The sequence below is a fragment of the Rhamphochromis sp. 'chilingali' genome (assembly GCF_963969265.1).
Source record: "Rhamphochromis sp. 'chilingali' genome assembly, chromosome: 17".
NCBI classification, from domain to species: domain Eukaryota; kingdom Metazoa; phylum Chordata; class Actinopteri; order Cichliformes; family Cichlidae; genus Rhamphochromis; species Rhamphochromis sp. 'chilingali'.
Genome location: NC_137944.1, coordinates 5,639,568 through 5,656,835, shown reverse-complemented (window position 1 = coordinate 5,656,835; position 17,268 = coordinate 5,639,568).

Below are 17,268 nucleotides of genomic sequence, written 5' to 3'. Positions count from 1 at the left end.
CCACATTACACCAGGGCCAGTGCTCCCTGTGAGGCCATACTCACCACACCAGGGCCTGCGTTGCTGGCTGAGGCCATCCTCATTTCACCAGGGCCTGCCTTGCTGGCTGATGCGATCCACAATACACAAGGGCCTGTGCTACTGGCTAAGGCCATTCACATTACACCAGGGAGTGTGGTGCTAACCAGTACCATCCATATTTCACCAGGGCCACTGTTGTTGGCTGAGGCCATACACATTACACCAGGGACAGGGCTTCCTGTGAGGCCATCTTAACCACACCAGGGACTGTACTGTTGGATGAGGCCATCGACATTACATCAGAAGACATTGCTCCCTGTGAGGCCATATTCACCACACCAGGGCCTATGCTGCTGGCTGATACCATCCTCATTTCACCAGGCCCCGCGTTGCTGGCCCATGCCATCCACATTATATCAGGCCCTGTGCTGCTCGTTGATGCAATCCACATTACCCCCGGGCCTGTGGTGATGTCCGAAACCATCCACATTTCACCAGGGCCAGTGTTGTTGGATGAGGCCATCCACATTACACCAGGGCCTGTGATGCCGGCTTCTACCATCCACATCACACCAGGGACAGTGAGGCCATCTTCACCACACCAGGGCCTTTGCTGTGGACTGAGGCCATCCACATTACACCAGGGCTTGTGATCCAGGCTTCTACCATCCGCATTACACCAGGGCCTGTGCTACTTGTTGATACCATCCACATTTCACCAGGGCCATCCAACAGTGGTGTTGGCCGAGGACATTCACATTACACCAGGGCCTGTGGTGCCGGCAAATACCATCCACATTTCACCAGGGCCAGTGTTGTTGGATGAGACCATCCACATTACACCAGGGCCTGTGCTACTTGTTAATACCATCTACATTTCACCAGGGCCATCCAACAGTGTTGTTGGATGAGGCAATCCACATTACACCAGGGCCTGTGATGCCGGCTTCTAACATCCACATTACACCAGGGACAGTGAGGCCATCTTCACCACACCAGGGCCTTTGCTGTGGGCTGAGGCCAACCACATTACACCAGGGCTTGTGATCCCGGCTTCTAAAATCCACATTACACCAGGGACAGTGCTTCCTGTGAGGCCATCTTCACCCAACCAGGGCCTCTGCTGCTCGTTGATGCCATCCACATTGCACCTGGGCCTTTGATGCCGGCTTCTACCGGTATCACAGGCTGGTAGAAGCCTGGTGTAATGTATCCTGGTGTAATGTGGATAAATTACACCAGGGACAGTGCTTCCCTTGAGGCAATCTTCACGCCACCAGGGCCTCTCCTTCTCGTTGATGCCAACCACATTAAACCTGGGCGTGTGGTGCTGGATATCATGCACATTTCACCAGGGCCAGTGGTGTTGGCAAAGGCCATTCACACTACACCAGGGTGTGTGATGCTGACCAATACCATCCATATTTCACCAAGGACAGTGTTGTTAGATGAGGCCATCAACATTACAACAGGGACTTTGATACTGGCTGATGCCATCCACATTACACCAGGGCCAGTGGTGTTGGCTGAGGACATTCACATTACACCAGGGCCTGTGCCAATACCATCCACATTTCACCAGTGCCAGTGTTGTTGGATGAGGCCATCCACATTACACCAGTGCCTGTGCTACTCGTTGATTCCATTCACATTTCACCAGGGCCAGTGTTGTTGGCTGAGGCCATCCACATTACACCACTGCCAGTGCTTCCATTGAGGCCATCATCAACACACCAGGGCCTGTGGTGCTGGATGAGGCCATCCACATTACACCAGGGCCTGTGCTACTTGTTGATACCATCCACATTTCACCAGGGCCATCCAACAGTGGTGTTGGCCGAGGAGATTCACATTACACCAGGGCCTGTGGTGCTGGCCAATACCATCCACATTACACCAGGGACAGTGCTTCCTGTGAGGCCATCTTCACCCAACCAGGGCCTCTGCTGCTCGTTGATGCCATCCACATTACACCTGGGCCTTTGATGCCGGCTTCTACCGGTATCACAGGCCGGTAGAAGCCTGGTGTAATGTATCCTGGTGTAATGTGGATAAGTTACACCAGGGACAGTGCTTCCCTTGAGGCAATCTTCACGCCACCAGGGCCTCTCCTTCTCGGTGATGCCAACCACATTAAACCTGGGCGTGTGGTGCTGGATATCATACACATTTCACCACGGCCAGTGGTGTTGGCAAAGGCCATTCACACTACACCAGGGTGTGTGATGCTGACCAAAACCATCCATATTTCACCAAGGACAGTGTTGTTAGATGAGGCCAACTACATTTCACCAGTGCCTGTCTTGGTGGCTGATCCCATCCACAATATACAAAGGCCTGTGCTACTGGCTGATCCCATCCACATTAAGCCTGGGCCAGTGCTCCCTGTGAGACCATATTCACCACACAAGGGCCTGTGCTGCTGGCTTATACCATCCTCCTTTCACCAGGGCCTGCGTTTCTGGCTGAGGACAACTACATTTGACCAGGGACTGTGCTACTCATTGATTGCATCCACATTACACCCGGGCCTGTTTTGCTGTCCGAAACCATCCACATTTCACCAGGGCTTGTGTTGCTGGCTGATGACATTCACAAAACACAAGGGCCTTTGATACTGGCTGATGCCATCCACATTACACCAGGGCCAGTGGTGTTGGCTGAGGACATTCACATTACACCAGGGCCTGTGCCAAGACCATCGACATTTCACCAGGGCCAGTGTTGTTGGATGAGGCCATCCACATTACACCAGTGCCTGTGCTACTCGTTGATTCCATTCACATTACACCAGGGCCTGTGGTGCTGGCCAATACCATCCACATTTCACCAGGGCCAGTGTTGTTGGCTTAGGCCATCCAGATTACACCACTGCCAATGCTTCCTGTGATGCCATCATCACCACATCAGGGCCTGTGCTGCTCTTTGATACCATCCACATTTCACCAGGGCTTGTGTTGCTGGCTGATGCGATCCACAATACACAAGGGCCTCTGCTACTGGCTGAAGACATTCACATTACACCAGGGCCTGTAGTGCTGGCCAATACCATCGATATTTCACCAGGGCCACTGTTGTTGGCTGAGGCCATAAACTTTACATCAGGGACAGTGCTTCCTGTGAGGGCATCTTCACCTCAAGGCTCGTTGATGCCATCCACATTACCCCTGGGCCTGTGGTGATGTCCGAAACCATCCACATTTCCCCAGGGCTTGTGTTGCTGGCTGATGACATCCACAAAACACAAGGGCCTGTGATAATGGCTGATACCATCCTCATTTCACCAGGGCCAGCGTTGCTGGCTGATGCCATCCACATTACATCAGGGCCTGTGCTGCTCGTTGATGCCATACACATTACACCTGGGCCTGTGGTGATGTCCGAAACCATCCACATTTCCCCAGGGCTTGTGTTGCTGGCTGATGACATCCACAAAACACAAGGGCCTGTGATACTGGCTGATGCCATCCACATTTCACCAGGGCCACTGTTGTTGGCTTAGGCCATACACTTTACACCAGGGACAGTGCTTCCTGTGAGGCCATCTTCACCACACCAGGGTCTGTGCTTTTGGCTGAGGCCATCCACATTACATCACTGCCTGTGATGCAGGCTTCTACCATCCACATTACACCAAGGACAGTGCTTCCTGTGAGGCTATCTTCACCCGACCAGGGCCTCTGCTGCTCGTTGATGCCATCCACATTACACTTGGACCTGTGGTGCTGACCGATATCATGCACATTTCACCAGGGCCAGTGGTGTTGGCTAAGGTCATGCACATTACACCAGGGCCTTTGCTACTGGCTTAGGACATTTACATTACACCAGGGTGTGTGGTCTTGGCTGAGGCCAAGTACATTTCACCAGGCCTGTATTGGTGGCTGATCCCATCCACAATATACAAAGGCCTGTGCTACTGGCTGATGCCATCCACTTTACACCAGGGCCAGTGTTGCTGGATGAGACCATCCACATTACACCACTTCCAGTGCTTCCTGTGAGGCCATCATCACCACACCAGGGCCTGCGTTGCTGGCTGAGGCCATTCACATTGCACCAGGGCTAATATTCCCTGTGAGGCCATCTTCACCACACCAGGGCCTGTGATACTGGTTGATTCCATCCACATTAAACCAGGGCCAGTGGTTTTGGCTGAGGACATTCACATTACACCTGGGCCTTTGGTGCTGGCCAATACCATCCACATTTCACCAGTGCCAGATTTGTTGGCTTAGGCCATCCACATTACACCACCTCCAGTGCTTCCTGTGAGGCCATCATCACCACACCATGGCTTGTGTAGCTTTCTGATGTGATCCACAATATACAAGCTTTCTGTACTACTGGCTGAGGCCATCCACATTACACCAGGGCCTGTGATGCCGGCTTCTACCATCCACATAACAACAGAGCCTGTGCTACTGGCCTAGGCCAACTACATTTCACCAGGGCCTGTGCTAGTCATTGATGCCATCCACATTATACCAGGGCAAGTGGTGCTGTCCGAAACCATCCACATTTCACCAGGGCCTGTGGTGCTGGATGAGGCCATCCACATTTCACCAGGGATTGTGTTGCTAGATGATGCGTTCCACAAAACACAAGGGCCTTTACTACTGGCTGAGGATATTCACATTACACCAGAGCCTGTGGTGCTGGCCAATATAATCCACATTTCACCATTCGGACTCAATGTCCCCAGTCTCCCTCTGAATGCTGTTGAAGCTCTGCCGGAGGTGTGCGTTCAAGATCTCGCCTGTTCTTGGCTGAGGCCATCCAAATTACACCGGGGACAGTGCTTCCTGTGAGGCCATCATCACCACACCAGGGCCTGTGGTCCTGGCTGATACTATCCACATTACAAAAGGGCCTGTGCTGCTAGCCTTCCACATTACCCAAGGGCCTGTGTTGCGTCAGAAAAGATAAAACCATAAATATGTATTTCTGATTCTTCTATCAAAAGTTACAGCTGTCTTTAAGAAGACCATGAGAAACGCTTTTCTCGCTATTACATGCATTTGAATGGAGTTCTCGCCGGACATAAAGTAGTTTTCATTTTGTGAATAACTTCAAAATCTTAGCTCACACAGCTTCAAAACCTGTTTGTCCAGCACGGGGATATTGAATTCTATAAGATAAAGCCATAAACATGTTTGTCTGAGTCTTCTATCAAAAGTTACAGCTATTCATATGAAGTTGTACAAAAACGCTTTATTTCGTCAAGACAGTGCGTTCTTCACTGTTACATGCATTTGAATGGAGTTCTCGCTCGACACAAAGTATAGGTTTTCATTATGTGAATAACTTTAACATCTTAGCTCACAAAGCTGCAAAACCTGTTTGCCCAGCACGGGGATATTGAAGTCTACAAGATAAAGCCATATGTGTGTCTGAGCCTTCTATCAAAAACTACACCTATTTATATGAAGTTGTACAAAAACGCTTTATTTCGCCAAGACAGTGCGTTTCTGACGATTACATGCATTTGAATGGGGAACTCGACCGAAACAAAGTATAGGTTTTCATTATGTAAATAACTTGGATATCTTAGCTCAAACAGCTGCAAAACCTGTTTGCCCAGCACGGGGACCTTGAGTTCTATAAGATAAAGCCATAAACATGTTTGTCTGAGTCTTCTATCAAAAGTTACAGCTATTTATATGAAGTTGTACAAAAACGCTTTCTTTCGCCAAGACAGTGCGTTTCTCACTGTTACATGCATTTGAATGGGGAACTCGACCGAAACAAAGTATAGGTTTTCATTATGTAAATAACTTGGAAATCTTAGCTCAAACAGCTGCAAAACCTGTTTTCCCAGCACGGGGACCTTGAGTTCTATAAGATAAAGCCATAAACATGTTTGTCTGAGTCTTCTATCAAAAGTTACAGCGATTTATATGAAGTTGTTCAAAAACGCTTTATTTTGCCAAGACAATGCGTTTCTCACTGTTACATGCATTTGAATGGGAAACTCGCCTGAGACAAAGTATAGGTTTTCATTATGTGAATAAAATAATTTTAAAATCTTAGCTCAAACGGCTGCAAAACCTGTTTGCCCAGCACGGGGATATTGAGTTCTATAAGATAAAGCCATAAACATGTTTGTCTGAGTCTTCTATCAAAGGTTACAGCGATTTATATGAAGTTGTACAAAAACACTTTATTTCGCCAAGACAGTGTGTTTCTCACTGTTACATGCATTTGAATGGGAAACTCGCCTGAGACAAAGTATAGGTTTTCATTATGTGAATAATTTTAAAATCTTAGCTCAAACGGCTGCAAAACCTGTTTGCCCAGCACGGGGATATTGAGTTCTATAAGATAAAGCCATAAACATGTTTGTCTGAGTCTTCTATCAAAAGTTACAGCGATTTATATGAAGTTGTTCAAAAACGCTTTATTTCGCCAAGACAATGCGTTTCTCACTGTTACATGCATTTGAATGGGAAACTCGCCTGAGACAAAGTATAGGTTTTCATTATGTGAATAATTTTAAAATCTTAGCTCAAACGGCTGCAAAACCTGTTCTGTTTGCCCAGCACGGGGATATTGAGTTCTATAAGATAAAGCCATAAACATGTTTGTCTGAGTCTTCTATCAAAAGTTACAGCGATTTATATGAAGTTGTTCAAAAACGCTTTATTTCGCCAAGACAATGCGTTTCTCACTGTTACATGCATTTGAATGGGAAACTCGCTTGAGACAAAGTATAGGTTTTCAATATGTGAATAATTTTAAAGTCTTAGCTCAAACGGCTGCAAAACCTGTTTGCCCAGCACGGGGATATTGAGTTCTATAAGATAAAGCCATAAACATGTTTGTCTGAGTCTTCTATCAAAGGTTACAGCGATTTATATGAAGTTGTACAAAAACACTTTATTTCGCCAAGACAGTGTGTTTCTCACTGTTACATGCATTTGAATGGGAAACTCGCCTGAGACAAAGTATAGGTTTTCATTATGTGAATAATTTTAAAATCTTAGCTCAAACGGCTGCAAAACCTGTTCTGTTTGCCCAGCACGGGGATATTGAGTTCTATAAGATAAAGCCATAAACATGTTTGTCTGAGTCTTCTATCAAAAGTTACAGCGATTTATATGAAGTTGTTCAAAAACGCTTTATTTCGCCAAGACAATGCGTTTCTCACTGTTACATGCATTTGAATGGGAAACTCGCCTGAGACAAAGTATAGGTTTTCATTATGTGAATAATTTTAAAATCTTAGCTCAAACGGCTGCAAAACCTGTTTGCCCAGCACGGGGATATTGAGTTCTATAAGATAAAGCCATAAACATGTTTGTCTGAGTCTTCTATCAAAAGTTACAGCGATTTATATGAAGTTGTTCAAAAACGCTTTATTTCGCCAAGACAATGCGTTTCTCACTGTTACATGCATTTGAATGGGAAACTCGCCTGAGACAAAGTATAGGTTTTCATTATGTGAATAATTTTAAAATCTTAGCTCAAACGGCTGCAAAACCTGTTCTGTTTGCCCAGCACGGGGATATTGAGTTCTATAAGATAAAGCCATAAACATGTTTGTCTGAGTCTTCTATCAAAGGTTACAGCGATTTATATGAAGTTGTACAAAAACGCTTTATTTCGCCAAGACAGTGTGTTTCTCACTGTTACATGCATTTGAATGGGAAACTCGCCTGAGACAAAGTATAGGTTTTCATTATGTGAATAATTTTAAAATCTTAGCTCAAACGGCTGCAAAACCTGTTTGCCCAGCACGGGGATATTGAGTTCTATAAGATAAAGCCATAAACATGTTTGTCTGAGTCTTCTATCAAAGGTTACAGCGATTTATATGAAGTTGTACAAAAACGCTTTATTTCGCCAAGACAGTGTGTTTCTCACTGTTACATGCATTTGAATGGGAAACTCGCCTGAGACAAAGTATAGGTTTTCATTATGTGAATAATTTTAAAATCTTAGCTCAAACGGCTGCAAAACCTGTTTGCCCAGCACGGGGATATTGAGTTCTATAAGATAAAGCCATAAACATGTTTGTCTGAGTCTTCTATCAAAGGTTACAGCGATTTATATGAAGTTGTACAAAAACGCTTTATTTCGCCAAGACAGTGTGTTTCTCACTGTTACATGCATTTGAATGGGAAACTCGCCTGAGACAAAGTATAGGTTTTCATTATGTGAATAATTTTAAAATCTTAGCTCAAACGGCTGCAAAACCTGTTCTGTTTGCCCAGCACGGGGATATTGAGTTCTATAAGATAAAGCCATAAACATGTTTGTCTGAGTCTTCTATCAAAAGTTACAGCGATTTATATGAAGTTGTTCAAAAACGCTTTATTTCGCCAAGACAATGCGTTTCTCACTGTTACATGCATTTGAATGGGAAACTCGCCTGAGACAAAGTATAGGTTTTCATTATGTGAATAATTTTAAAATCTTAGCTCAAACGGCTGCAAAACCTGTTTGCCCAGCACGGGGATATTGAGTTCTATAAGATAAAGCCATAAACATGTTTGTCTGAGTCTTCTATCAAAGGTTACAGCGATTTATATGAAGTTGTACAAAAACGCTTTATTTCGCCAAGACAGTGTGTTTCTCACTGTTACATGCATTTGAATGGGAAACTCGCCTGAGACAAAGTATAGGTTTTCATTATGTGAATAATTTTAAAATCTTAGCTCAAACGGCTGCAAAACCTGTTTGCCCAGCACGGGGATATTGAGTTCTATAAGATAAAGCCATAAACATGTTTGTCTGAGTCTTCTATCAAAGGTTACAGCGATTTATATGAAGTTGTACAAAAACGCTTTATTTCGCCAAGACAGTGTGTTTCTCACTGTTACATGCATTTGAATGGGAAACTCGCCTGAGACAAAGTATAGGTTTTCATTATGTGAATAATTTTAAAATCTTAGCTCAAACGGCTGCAAAACCTGTTTGCCCAGCACGGGGATATTGAGTTCTATAAGATAAAGCCATAAACATGTTTGTCTGAGTCTTCTATCAAAGGTTACAGCGATTTATATGAAGTTGTACAAAAACACTTTATTTCGCCAAGACAGTGTGTTTCTCACTGTTACATGCATTTGAATGGGAAACTCGCCTGAGACAAAGTATAGGTTTTCATTATGTGAATAATTTTAAAATCTTAGCTCAAACGGCTGCAAAACCTGTTTGCCCAGCACGGGGATATTGAGTTCTATAAGATAAAGCCATAAACATGTTTGTCTGAGTCTTCTATCAAAAGTTACAGCGATTTATATGAAGTTGTTCAAAAACGCTTTATTTCGCCAAGACAATGCGTTTCTCACTGTTACATGCATTTGAATGGGAAACTCGCCTGAGACAAAGTATAGGTTTTCATTATGTGAATAATTTTAAAATCTTAGCTCAAACGGCTGCAAAACCTGTTCTGTTTGCCCAGCACGGGGATATTGAGTTCTATAAGATAAAGCCATAAACATGTTTGTCTGAGTCTTCTATCAAAAGTTACAGCGATTTATATGAAGTTGTTCAAAAACGCTTTATTTCGCCAAGACAATGCGTTTCTCACTGTTACATGCATTTGAATGGGAAACTCGCCTGAGACAAAGTATAGGTTTTCAATATGTGAATAATTTTAAAGTCTTAGCTCAAACGGCTGCAAAACCTGTTTGCCCAGCACGGGGATATTGAGTTCTATAAGATAAAGCCATAAACATGTTTGTCTGAGTCTTCTATCAAAGGTTACAGCGATTTATATGAAGTTGTACAAAAACGCTTTATTTCGCCAAGACAGTGTGTTTCTCACTGTTACATGCATTTGAATGGGAAACTCGCCTGAGACAAAGTATAGGTTTTCATTATGTGAATAATTTTAAAATCTTAGCTCAAACGGCTGCAAAACCTGTTTGCCCAGCACGGGGATATTGAGTTCTATAAGATAAAGCCATAAACATGTTTGTCTGAGTCTTCTATCAAAAGTTACAGCGATTTATATGAAGTTGTACAAAAACGCTTTATTTCGCCAAGACAGTGTGTTTCTCACTGTTACATGCATTTGAATGGGAAACTCGCCTGAGACAAAGTATAGGTTTTCATTATGTGAATAATTTTAAAATCTTAGCTCAAACGGCTGCAAAACCTGTTTGCCCAGCACGGGGATATTGAGTTCTATAAGATAAAGCCATAAACATGTTTGTCTGAGTCTTCTATCAAAGGTTACAGCGATTTATATGAAGTTGTACAAAAACGCTTTATTTCGCCAAGACAGTGTGTTTCTCACTGTTACATGCATTTGAATGGGAAACTCGCCTGAGACAAAGTATAGGTTTTCATTATGTGAATAATTTTAAAATCTTAGCTCAAACGGCTGCAAAACCTGTTCTGTTTGCCCAGCACGGGGATATTGAGTTCTATAAGATAAAGCCATAAACATGTTTGTCTGAGTCTTCTATCAAAAGTTACAGCGATTTATATGAAGTTGTTCAAAAACGCTTTATTTCGCCAAGACAATGCGTTTCTCACTGTTGCATGCATTTGAATGGGAAACTCGCCTGAGACAAAGTATAGGTTTTCATTATGTGAATAATTTTAAAATCTTAGCTCAAACGGCTGCAAAACCTGTTCTGTTTGCCCAGCACGGGGATATTGAGTTCTATAAGATAAAGCCATAAACATGTTTGTCTGAGTCTTCTATCAAAAGTTACAGCGATTTATATGAAGTTGTTCAAAAACGCTTTATTTCGCCAAGACAATGCGTTTCTCACTGTTACATGCATTTGAATGGGAAACTCGCCTGAGACAAAGTATAGGTTTTCATTATGTGAATAATTTTAAAATCTTAGCTCAAACGGCTGCAAAACCTGTTCTGTTTGCCCAGCACGGGGATATTGAGTTCTATAAGATAAAGCCATAAACATGTTTGTCTGAGTCTTCTATCAAAAGTTACAGCGATTTATATGAAGTTGTTCAAAAACGCTTTATTTCGCCAAGACAATGCGTTTCTCACTGTTACATGCATTTGAATGGGAAACTCGCCTGAGACAAAGTATAGGTTTTCAATATGTGAATAATTTTAAAGTCTTAGCTCAAACGGCTGCAAAACCTGTTTGCCCAGCACGGGGATATTGAGTTCTATAAGATAAAGCCATAAACATGTTTGTCTGAGTCTTCTATCAAAGGTTACAGCGATTTATATGAAGTTGTACAAAAACGCTTTATTTCGCCAAGACAGTGTGTTTCTCACTGTTACATGCATTTGAATGGGAAACTCGCCTGAGACAAAGTATAGGTTTTCATTATGTGAATAATTTTAAAATCTTAGCTCAAACGGCTGCAAAACCTGTTTGCCCAGCACGGGGATATTGAGTTCTATAAGATAAAGCCATAAACATGTTTGTCTGAGTCTTCTATCAAAGGTTACAGCGATTTATATGAAGTTGTACAAAAACGCTTTATTTCGCCAAGACAGTGTGTTTCTCACTGTTACATGCATTTGAATGGGAAACTCGCCTGAGACAAAGTATAGGTTTTCATTATGTGAATAATTTTAAAATCTTAGCTCAAACGGCTGCAAAACCTGTTTGCCCAGCACGGGGATATTGAGTTCTATAAGATAAAGCCATAAACATGTTTGTCTGAGTCTTCTATCAAAGGTTACAGCGATTTATATGAAGTTGTACAAAAACGCTTTATTTCGCCAAGACAGTGTGTTTCTCACTGTTACATGCATTTGAATGGGAAACTCGCCTGAGACAAAGTATAGGTTTTCATTATGTGAATAATTTTAAAATCTTAGCTCAAACGGCTGCAAAACCTGTTCTGTTTGCCCAGCACGGGGATATTGAGTTCTATAAGATAAAGCCATAAACATGTTTGTCTGAGTCTTCTATCAAAAGTTACAGCGATTTATATGAAGTTGTTCAAAAACGCTTTATTTCGCCAAGACAATGCGTTTCTCACTGTTGCATGCATTTGAATGGGAAACTCGCCTGAGACAAAGTATAGGTTTTCATTATGTGAATAATTTTAAAATCTTAGCTCAAACGGCTGCAAAACCTGTTCTGTTTGCCCAGCACGGGGATATTGAGTTCTATAAGATAAAGCCATAAACATGTTTGTCTGAGTCTTCTATCAAAAGTTACAGCGATTTATATGAAGTTGTTCAAAAACGCTTTATTTCGCCAAGACAATGCGTTTCTCACTGTTACATGCATTTGAATGGGAAACTCGCCTGAGACAAAGTATAGGTTTTCATTATGTGAATAATTTTAAAATCTTAGCTCAAACGGCTGCAAAACCTGTTCTGTTTGCCCAGCACGGGGATATTGAGTTCTATAAGATAAAGCCATAAACATGTTTGTCTGAGTCTTCTATCAAAAGTTACAGCGATTTATATGAAGTTGTTCAAAAACGCTTTATTTCGCCAAGACAATGCGTTTCTCACTGTTACATGCATTTGAATGGGAAACTCGCCTGAGACAAAGTATAGGTTTTCATTATGTGAATAATTTTAAAATCTTAGCTCAAACGGCTGCAAAACCTGTTTGCCCAGCACGGGGATATTGAGTTCTATAAGATAAAGCCATAAACATGTTTGTCTGAGTCTTCTATCAAAGGTTACAGCGATTTATATGAAGTTGTACAAAAACACTTTATTTCGCCAAGACAGTGTGTTTCTCACTGTTACATGCATTTGAATGGGAAACTCGCCTGAGACAAAGTATAGGTTTTCATTATGTGAATAATTTTAAAATCTTAGCTCAAACGGCTGCAAAACCTGTTTGCCCAGCACGGGGATATTGAGTTCTATAAGATAAAGCCATAAACATGTTTGTCTGAGTCTTCTATCAAAGGTTACAGCGATTTATATGAAGTTGTACAAAAACACTTTATTTCGCCAAGACAGTGTGTTTCTCACTGTTACATGCATTTGAATGGGAAACTCGCCTGAGACAAAGTATAGGTTTTCATTATGTGAATAATTTTAAAATCTTAGCTCAAACGGCTGCAAAACCTGTTTGCCCAGCACGGGGATATTGAGTTCTATAAGATAAAGCCATAAACATGTTTGTCTGAGTCTTCTATCAAAGGTTACAGCGATTTATATGAAGTTGTACAAAAACACTTTATTTCGCCAAGACAGTGTGTTTCTCACTGTTACATGCATTTGAATGGGAAACTCGCCTGAGACAAAGTATAGGTTTTCATTATGTGAATAATTTTAAAATCTTAGCTCAAACGGCTGCAAAACCTGTTTGCCCAGCACGGGGATATTGAGTTCTATAAGATAAAGCCATAAACATGTTTGTCTGAGTCTTCTATCAAAGGTTACAGCGATTTATATGAAGTTGTACAAAAACACTTTATTTCGCCAAGACAGTGTGTTTCTCACTGTTACATGCATTTGAATGGGAAACTCGCCTGAGACAAAGTATAGGTTTTCATTATGTGAATAATTTTAAAATCTTAGCTCAAACGGCTGCAAAACCTGTTTGCCCAGCACGGGGATATTGAGTTCTATAAGATAAAGCCATAAACATGTTTGTCTGAGTCTTCTATCAAAAGTTACAGCGATTTATATGAAGTTGTTCAAAAACGCTTTATTTCGCCAAGACAATGCGTTTCTCACTGTTACATGCATTTGAATGGGAAACTCGCCTGAGACAAAGTATAGGTTTTCATTATGTGAATAATTTTAAAATCTTAGCTCAAACGGCTGCAAAACCTGTTCTGTTTGCCCAGCACGGGGATATTGAGTTCTATAAGATAAAGCCATAAACATGTTTGTCTGAGTCTTCTATCAAAAGTTACAGCGATTTATATGAAGTTGTTCAAAAACGCTTTATTTCGCCAAGACAATGCGTTTCTCACTGTTACATGCATTTGAATGGGAAACTCGCCTGAGACAAAGTATAGGTTTTCAATATGTGAATAATTTTAAAGTCTTAGCTCAAACGGCTGCAAAACCTGTTTGCCCAGCACGGGGATATTGAGTTCTATAAGATAAAGCCATAAACATGTTTGTCTGAGTCTTCTATCAAAGGTTACAGCGATTTATATGAAGTTGTACAAAAACGCTTTATTTCGCCAAGACAGTGTGTTTCTCACTGTTACATGCATTTGAATGGGAAACTCGCCTGAGACAAAGTATAGGTTTTCATTATGTGAATAATTTTAAAATCTTAGCTCAAACGGCTGCAAAACCTGTTCTGTTTGCCCAGCACGGGGATATTGAGTTCTATAAGATAAAGCCATAAACATGTTTGTCTGAGTCTTCTATCAAAAGTTACAGCGATTTATATGAAGTTGTTCAAAAACGCTTTATTTCGCCAAGACAATGCGTTTCTCACTGTTACATGCATTTGAATGGGAAACTCGCCTGAGACAAAGTATAGGTTTTCATTATGTGAATAATTTTAAAATCTTAGCTCAAACGGCTGCAAAACCTGTTTGCCCAGCACTGGGATATTGAGTTCTATAAGATAAAGCCATAAACATGTTTGTCTGAGTCTTCTATCAAAGGTTACAGCGATTTATATGAAGTTGTACAAAAACGCTTTATTTCGCCAAGACAGTGTGTTTCTCACTGTTACATGCATTTGAATGGGAAACTCGCCTGAGACAAAGTATAGGTTTTCATTATGTGAATAATTTTAAAATCTTAGCTCAAACAGCTGCAAAACCTGTTTGCCCAGCACGGGGATATTGAGTTCTATAAGATAAAGCCATAAACATGTTTGTCTGAGTCTTCTATCAAAGGTTACAGCGATTTATATGAAGTTGTACAAAAACGCTTTATTTCGCCAAGACAGTGTGTTTCTCACTGTTACATGCATTTGAATGGGAAACTCGCCTGAGACAAAGTATAGGTTTTCATTATGTGAATAATTTTAAAATCTTAGCTCAAACGGCTGCAAAACCTGTTCTGTTTGCCCAGCACGGGGATATTGAGTTCTATAAGATAAAGCCATAAACATGTTTGTCTGAGTCTTCTATCAAAAGTTACAGCGATTTATATGAAGTTGTTCAAAAACGCTTTATTTCGCCAAGACAGTGCGTTTCTCACTGTTACATGCATTTGAATGGGAAACTCGCCTGAGACAAAGTATAGGTTTTCATTATGTGAATAATTTTAAAATCTTAGCTCAAACGGCTGCAAAACCTGTTCTGTTTGCCCAGCACGGGGATATTGAGTTCTATAAGATAAAGCCATAAACATGTTTGTCTGAGTCTTCTATCAAAAGTTACAGCGATTTATATGAAGTTGTTCAAAAACGCTTTATTTCGCCAAGACAATGCGTTTCTCACTGTTACATGCATTTGAATGGGAAACTCGCCTGAGACAAAGTATAGGTTTTCATTATGTGAATAATTTTAAAATCTTAGCTCAAACGGCTGCAAAACCTGTTCTGTTTGCCCAGCACGGGGATATTGAGTTCTATAAGATAAAGCCATAAACATGTTTGTCTGAGTCTTCTATCAAAAGTTACAGCGATTTATATGAAGTTGTTCAAAAACGCTTTATTTCGCCAAGACAATGCGTTTCTCACTGTTACATGCATTTGAATGGGAAACTCGCCTGAGACAAAGTATAGGTTTTCAATATGTGAATAATTTTAAAGTCTTAGCTCAAACGGCTGCAAAACCTGTTTGCCCAGCACGGGGATATTGAGTTCTATAAGATAAAGCCATAAACATGTTTGTCTGAGTCTTCTATCAAAGGTTACAGCGATTTATATGAAGTTGTACAAAAACGCTTTATTTCGCCAAGACAGTGTGTTTCTCACTGTTACATGCATTTGAATGGGAAACTCGCCTGAGACAAAGTATAGGTTTTCATTATGTGAATAATTTTAAAATCTTAGCTCAAACGGCTGCAAAACCTGTTTGCCCAGCACGGGGATATTGAGTTCTATAAGATAAAGCCATAAACATGTTTGTCTGAGTCTTCTATCAAAGGTTACAGCGATTTATATGAAGTTGTACAAAAACGCTTTATTTCGCCAAGACAGTGTGTTTCTCACTGTTACATGCATTTGAATGGGAAACTCGCCTGAGACAAAGTATAGGTTTTCATTATGTGAATAATTTTAAAATCTTAGCTCAAACGGCTGCAAAACCTGTTCTGTTTGCCCAGCACGGGGATATTGAGTTCTATAAGATAAAGCCATAAACATGTTTGTCTGAGTCTTCTATCAAAAGTTACAGCGATTTATATGAAGTTGTTCAAAAACGCTTTATTTCGCCAAGACAATGCGTTTCTCACTGTTACATGCATTTGAATGGGAAACTCGCCTGAGACAAAGTATAGGTTTTCATTATGTGAATAATTTTAAAATCTTAGCTCAAACGGCTGCAAAACCTGTTCTGTTTGCCCAGCACGGGGATATTGAGTTCTATAAGATAAAGCCATAAACATGTTTGTCTGAGTCTTCTATCAAAAGTTACAGCGATTTATATGAAGTTGTTCAAAAACGCTTTATTTCGCCAAGACAATGCGTTTCTCACTGTTACATGCATTTGAATGGGAAACTCGCCTGAGACAAAGTATAGGTTTTCATTATGTGAATAATTTTAAAATCTTAGCTCAAACGGCTGCAAAACCTGTTCTGTTTGCCCAGCACGGGGATATTGAGTTCTATAAGATAAAGCCATAAACATGTTTGTCTGAGTCTTCTATCAAAAGTTACAGCGATTTATATGAAGTTGTTCAAAAACGCTTTATTTCGCCAAGACAATGCGTTTCTCACTGTTACATGCATTTGAATGGGAAACTCGCCTGAGACAAAGTATAGGTTTTCATTATGTGAATAATTTTAAAATCTTAGCTCAAACGGCTGCAAAACCTGTTTGCCCAGCACGGGGATATTGAGTTCTATAAGATAAAGCCATAAACATGTTTGTCTGAGTCTTCTATCAAAGGTTACAGCGATTTATATGAAGTTGTACAAAAACACTTTATTTCGCCAAGACAGTGTGTTTCTCACTGTTACATGCATTTGAATGGGAAACTCGCCTGAGACAAAGTATAGGTTTTCATTATGTGAATAATTTTAAAATCTTAGCTCAAACGGCTGCAAAACCTGTTTGCCCAGCACGGGGATATTGAGTTCTATAAGATAAAGCCATAAACATGTTTGTCTGAGTCTTCTATCAAAAGTTACAGCGATTTATATGAAGTTGTTCAAAAACGCTTTATTTCGCCAAGACAATGCGTTTCTCACTGTTACATGGATTTGAATGGGAAACTCGCCTGAGACAAAGTATAGGTTTTCATTATGT